Raw genomic sequence first — 7,278 nt, forward strand, 5'->3', positions numbered from 1 at the left:
TGTTTAGTGACACACACATTTGTAATACAAGTGTAAAAACACATACAGGAGTGGGATAAATAGCAAATTCAAAATGGTAGTGACCCTGAAGGAAAGAGGGAAGGGAATGTAAGGGGACTTCAAATACCCTTGGAATGGTTTCTTTCTTTAAAAAAAATATATTTTTGGGGCGCCTGGGTGGCTCAGTTGGTTAAGCGACTGCCTTCGGCTCAGGTCATGATCCTGGAGTCCCTGGATCGAGTCCCTGGATCGAGTCCCGCATCAGGCTCCCTGCTCGGCAGGAAGTCTGCTTCTCCCTCTGACCCTCCCCCCTCTCATGTGCTCTCTCTCTCTCTCTCATTCTGTCTCAAATAAATAAATAAAATCTTTAAAAATAAAAATAAAAAATAAATTAAAAAATATGTTTTTTTTATTTATGAGAGTGAGAGAGCACACACACTCGTGTGCAGGGGGGAGGGGCAGAGGAAGAGGAAGAGAGACTCAAGCAGACTCCATGATGACTGTGGAGCCCGGGGGGGGGCTTGATCTCAGAACCCTGCGATCACAACCTGAGTCAAAACCAAGAGTCAGATGCTTAACCGACTGTGCCACCCAGGTGCCCCTTGAAATGATTTATTGGGTGGTGGGTACCTGGGTGTTTGTTATACTGTTCTCTAGACTTTTTTGAGAACATGAAACATTCATAACGTATTAATACTGTTTTTTTAAAGAAAGTCAGGTGGTGCCTGGGAAAGTGACTGGGAGCCATTGCTGGTTCTTGAGTGGGGTTGTAACATGGTGAGTGGACCAGAAGTGGCAAGACTAGAGAAGGAAGGTCAGGGGAGGCGTGTGTGACAGTCTAGGAGAGAGGTGTAAAGGCTTGAATGGGGACAGGAACAGACTTATGGGGAGGCAGGGAAGGACGGGAGAGATTTAGAAGAGTAAACACTGGTGTGCTTAGGCAAGGTCACAAAATTAAAAGCCGACAGGGCCTGGACAGGTAATGTAAGCAGGGTGTGAGCATGAAGTCATGGGGACTGGTAGGTAGAGGCCACCCCAGTACCAGCTAATTGTTGCCATGTGGGAAAGGAGGCCCAGTAAGGCCACATCTTCGCTCTCTCTCTCTCTTTTTCTAAGGGAAATCAGCAGCTCATATTTTTTTTCAATGCAAAATCTCCTGAGTTTAAATCATGGCAACTAAATTGAAAAAAGAATTAACTCTGTAGGGGCCAAGCCATTCTGGTTTGCAGTCCCTTCAATGAGGAAGAGACTCAAGGAGATAAAATGAAGGGACCAGGGCACCAAGTTTTCCTGCCTATGAGGCTGAAGAAGCTCACAGCCCATGCAGCAGTCAGGGAGGGCTTCCTGGAAGAACTGACACTAGGCCGTGAAGGGAGAAGTTAGTTCAGGCTGAGAGAATAGCAAGTATAAAAGCAAGGGCTGAGCTGAGTGAGTCCAAAAGAAAAACTAGCAAAAGACACCAACAGGGTGTCTCCCAGAAGGGGAACATATGGCCAGTAAACACACGAGGAGGTGCGTGACCTCATTAGTCATCAGGGAAATGTAAATCAAGACTATGATGAGATGCTACTTCATACCCATTCGACTGGCAAAACAAGACAGTCTGACAATACTAAGTGTCAGTGAAGATGTAGATCAATGTAGCTTTTCTATCGGCTGAGGGGAGGTGGGGGTGTGCAGATAGACCACTGTGACCCAGCAAATCCACTCTTGGACACGTGCACCCAGAGACACCCACGCACATGCATGCTCAGCCAGGGCTTCTCAAACTTAAATGTGCATGGAAATCATCCAGGGATCTTGTAAAAAGGTAGATTCTCCTTCAGTGAATCTGGGGCAGAGCCTGTGATTCTGCATTTCTAACATGTTTCCAGGCTGTTGATCCTCAGACCACATTTGGCAGAGCATTAGGAGAAATGCACAAGAATATCCATAGCAGCAGAAATCCTGACAACAATCCAATCATCAGTTGACAAGAGAATGAACAAATAAATAAATTGTGGTATAGTCATACACAGCTTCAATATGAATGAATCACAACTATACTCAACAACATAAGTGAATCCTCATCAATATAGCATTTAGTTAAAAAAAAGATTATGTACTATTTTTATTTTAAAATAAAATTTATAAGTAAAAATGCCTCGTTTAAGCATTTGTACATGTAATAAAGCTAAAACAAACTAGGGAAATAGAATTCAAAATTCAGAATATTAACGCCCTCAGGCAGAGAGCTGGGACCTCAGGAAGGACCCTGGAAGAGAACAGAATGACTCAAACCAAGTAGAGTCCGTTTGGCAGCAGGTAACTCGAGCCCTGGGTAAGGACCAGCTCTGGTAACGACTAGATCCAGATAGTGACCACATCGAGCTAATGATGAGACTTGGCTTATGACCAAAGGAGATAATGTCCAGATCCATCACGACCAGATGTGGGGATGCCTGGCCCCAGAGCTACTCTCCAGGTTAGTCAGGCTCTGGACAGGCTGGGCAGGCCCCTTGGGGAAAGGGAGAGGGGCAAGCTTCCCGGAGCCCCCACAGCCAAGTGTTGGCCTCCTCCTCAACCCACCCTACATCCCAAACTTGCTCCTAAACAGCCTTTGGGTCTAATGCGTCCTCCCCAATGCTCTGTCTCGCCCCGGCTCAGCCTCTGCATCTCCTGACTTGACCACTACACTGGCCTTCTCCCATGGCTCCTCCTCCAGTCTACCGCCTCCCAAACCACCCTCCACACCAGCCACACAGAGATCTTTCTATAGCAAGGATCTGTGTCACCCCTCTGCTTAGAACCCTGCATTGGCTCCCTAGCACTTGGGGAGAAAGTGTGAACCCTTTAGCCAGGTCTTCACAACCCTTCACCATTTGGTCTTTGCACTCTTTCCTAATTCAGTTGTGGTCAAATCCCAGGACTCAGGTGCAGGCTCTGCAGTCTCTCCCGAGGACAGCTGTTTCTTGTCTCCCCCGGGCAGGCCCTTCTACCTGGAATGCCTGTGTACCCATAGCCTACTCACCTTTCAAAATTCAACTCAGTATCACTTACTCTGGGGAAACCTTCCCTGACTCCTGCACCCCACTCCCAGTTTGTCACTTCCAAACACTTAATTTAATTCCTTTTGGTATTACCAAGCATTTATTTATTTCTTTTCCCGTCAGCTTTATTGAAGTATAATCGACAAATAAAAATTGCATGTATTTAAGGTGTACAACCTGATGTTTTGATATATGTATACATTGTGGAATGATCACCACAATCAAGTTTATTCACATATCCATCACCCCACAGTTACCTTTTTTTATTGTAGTCTCTTTGCCAATTGCAAGTATACAATACAGTATTGTTAGCTCTAGACTCCTCAAATGCTCTATGATGACCAAGACACACGAGGTCTCAAACAGCTCATAGAAGCTGCTGGTGGTGCCTTTCCTGGGACTCGGGCTGCAGCCGTGGTGGACAGCTCCCAGACACCGGTCTCCCCACTTTTTCTGCCTGACGACATTTTCTGAAGTCACAAGAGCTTGGTCTGCCCAAGCACAGGACAACTTGGAAATGCGGGGGAGTTGATGCCCACAGGAGCCTTCAAGCATGGGGGTTGGGAACCAAGGGGTAAATGCCCAGCCTCCTTCAGGGACACTGTGCTGAGGTGTCCTCTCCACTGTTTCTCAGAAAGCCCCTGACAGGATGGAGTTCCGGTAGCCCTCACTAATTTTATTGACATTCTCTCCTGCCCTGTCTCACTCTCCACATGCTCTACCTCCTACTTACTGGGATCCCCTCCCAAATAAACTCCCTGTGCTCAGGTCACTGTCTCAGGGTCTGCTTCCGGGGGAAGCTAAAGTAAGCCAACACCTGTTTGTTTCCATCTTTCCTGTAAGACCAGAAATAGCTCCTTGAGGCCTGGGGCCACATTGAATTCACCTCAAATGCTGGCGTCCAACAGTCTGTGTTCAAATCCTGACTATGCCGCTTGCATCTGTGTGATCTTGACCAGATCACTCACTTCCTTGTACCTGAAGACTCAGCCAAAATGAGTAGGAGAGTCCCAGACCGTTAATGAGATATCCCAAGGTTGGGGGAGGGAGAGCCATGTAGGACTCTCCCCTCTTCCTTCTTTCCTGTGTTTTCCAAATTTTTGAGTGTCCATGCATTCTTTTGCTTTGTTTTGCTTTGTTTTCACAGCGTGGAAGGAGTGTGGGCTCCAGAGTGAGCAGGCCTGGGTTCAAATCTTGGCTCTGTCATATATTGGCTGTGACTGGGCAAGTCACCCAACCTCACTGGACCTCAGTTTCCATATCTGGAAAATGGACACAAGAATGAACACCTACTTTGCAAAGTGGTTGCGACTTCTATGATGGAAGCCTTCCGTAAACCACACAGTGAGTTGAGAGCCTGAGTTATTGTCATCCCTGGGGCTGGCATCAGGCCTGGCATGGAGGAGGTGCCTGGGAAATGTTTGGAGAATAAAATGAGTGAAGCTGGTAGTGGAAACCCCAGGGTGTTCCTTATCTCATTCATTTACTTGTTCATTCATTCAGTGTTCACTGATACCCACTTGCGCCAAGCCCCGTGCTGGGCACTCAGGATGCAGAGCTGCAGGGAGAGGCTTGCTGTCTTCAGGGGACATCCATGAAAACCCATCATTCCCAGAGGGGCCCTGACTGAGTGTTGAGGGCGTATGGGAAGTCTTCTGGGGAGAGGTAATGCCTGAGCCTAATGAGCAAGGGAAGGACAGGGTGGACATCCCAGCATGAGGGGACAGGGCACCAAGGTCTGAAGGCCAGACCAGGCCCGCATAAACCGCTCTGTGCTAAAGCCTCAAGAGTTCAAAGGTGAAGCCAGAACGGTCAGTAGGGGCTGGATCAGCATGACTTTAAAGTCCTCTCAGGAGCCAAGATTTTCAGTTGAAGGTGATGGAGAGCTATGGAAAATGAAGACAAGACTAGGAAAGAACCTTTGACTTCCTTTGTGAACCAGGACAACTCATTTTGCCTCCCACAGCTTCTGTTCTCTCAGCTGTATAATGGGGCAAAAAGATCACAACAGGGATGTTTTGAGGAGGACTTGAAACAAGGTATGCTCATTGCCTGGCAGTGGAAGATGCTCAGGGGATATGAATGGAATGAATGAATGAACAGATGAATTTCTGCCAGGATTAGAGGCACCCCGGTACCTCCACTCACACTATCCTAAGCCTGGAACTCAGCCCCCTCCCCCTAATCCTACCGTTTTCCTGCTCTGCCCCTTGTGGTAGGGCCTCCTACTCACCCACAAGCCAGCCAACAGACTGGAGGGCAGGAACTTTTCTAGGGTCATGAAGTGAGTTAGGAGCACAGTCAGGTCCAGTGCTCTGTTCTCACTCTGTAATACCTGAAGTGCTTTTTCTCTGCCCCTCAATATGGATTTGCCTCCAGGCCCTGCCCTGGTGCTTTCTGGGATGGGGAGGTGCTTGGGTTCCATTGTCTCCTTGAAGGGCCAAAGCCGCCTGCCTCTGCCTCCCAGATGCCCGAGCCACCATCTGCTCCCACCCAAGCCCTCGGCTCTTTTCTTAAAATAATTCCTCCCGTTTCCTTGGAGACATCTCTCACATGGAAGAAAGGAAGGGAGGGAGGGAGGAAGGGAAGAAGATAGGTTGGGTCCCATTTCCTGAGTACCTACTGTGTGTCAGGCCTGCCCCTATTCCACTGAGGCTTGGAGACATGACATTATGTGCCCTAGATCTTAGAGCGAGTAAGAGCTGAGTCAGGATTTGAACCTGGGGCTGTAGGGCTCAAAAACTAAGGTCTGTGTGACATTAGGGAGAGGTGCATTTGGTACTGCCCTTACTCCCTGTCCAAGTGTCGGGGGCACTGCCCATCCCCCCAAGTCATCCTCCCTTATTGATCAATTTAGAAAACACTTATGGATACCTGTTGTATGTTAGGCCCCAGGCCAGGCGTGGGGCCGGAAGAGTGTCTCAGATGTGAACAGGACAAAGTCTTTTCCCTTGAAATAGAGCATGGGGGGAGCAGGAGAGGCAGAAAGACACAAAAAAAGTGACCTCTGGGCCATTTATTTCCTTGGCATACACCAAAGGCTTCAGAGGGGCCATTTCAGTTGATCCTCCAAATACCGTAGCTTGTAGGATTTAAGACCCCATTTTGCAGAGAGAAAACTGAGGTCAAAAGAAGTAAATTCAGTTATCCAAGGAAGCGAGTGGTGGAACCAGGATAAAGTCCCAGACACAGAAGGTAACTTGCTAGAATTGCCCCTAGAGACCTGCACAGAGCACTGTTCTGGGATATGGGAGGGAGTGATGGCTGGGAGCCCAAGGATCCTCAAGTGGAAGGGGAGAAAACAGAAGGGTGTGGACAGATGGGTCTCAGCCCCTTTTCTGGCTTCAGCCTTCTTGAACCAGCTCTGTGGCTGATACTACCAGGGTTTCTGATACCTTAATATCTAGTGAATTCTGCTCAAAGTATCTCACAGACATGCCTCACCCAGTGGACATCTGGTCAACCCTAAGCACTTGTGTCCTCTGTTTAGCCCTACCCAAGCAGCCCATCTGGCTGACGGCACTAGTCCAAATCTTGGGTTTGTTTTTTTATTTTTTATTTTTTTAGATTTTTTATTCATTTACTTGACAGAGAGTGACACAGCAAGAGAGGGGACACAAGCAGGGGGAGTAGGAGAGGGAGAAGCAGGCTTCCCTGCCGAGCAGGGAGCCCGATGTGGGGCTCGATCCCAGGACCCCGGGACCATGACCTGAGCCGAAGGCAGATGCTCAACGACTGAGCCACCCAGGCGCCCTCCCAAATCTTTGGTTGAGAGGCAACCTTCACATCTAATGGCTAAGCCTAGGACAGCAGAGGCGATTTCCAAAGATTTCTGGCAGAAGTGTGGGGTCACCATGATATCAAAATGCCTGTGTACTACCTGTGCATAGATTACACCCTGACTCTCATTTTTCCACTCTGCAGTGCAGGTTTTACTTCAGGGACTGTGGCAACCCCACAGCAGACAGGAAAAGAAGGGAGGAAATTCCACATGGAGGGACTGGTATGAACACAATGAAGGAGGCACAGGGGATTCAAAAAAAGCAAACAGCTGAGTGCAGGTACATGGCAAGAGCAGCAGAGCAGAGGCCAGAACAGGGGTTTGATCAGGAAAAACCTTGAGTGACAGCTCAGAGTAGTGCGGTCACAGGGTTTAGAACACAGGGAAGTTGTGATTCAACACTGTTTAATGGTGGCCAGTGTGGAAGATGGCTTTCAAGAGGGTGTAAGATGGGATGAGACCACTGTC

Source organism: Leptonychotes weddellii, chromosome 10, assembly GCF_054177405.1.
Source record: "Leptonychotes weddellii isolate Sample4059 chromosome 10, ASM5417740v2, whole genome shotgun sequence".
NCBI classification, from domain to species: domain Eukaryota; kingdom Metazoa; phylum Chordata; class Mammalia; order Carnivora; family Phocidae; genus Leptonychotes; species Leptonychotes weddellii.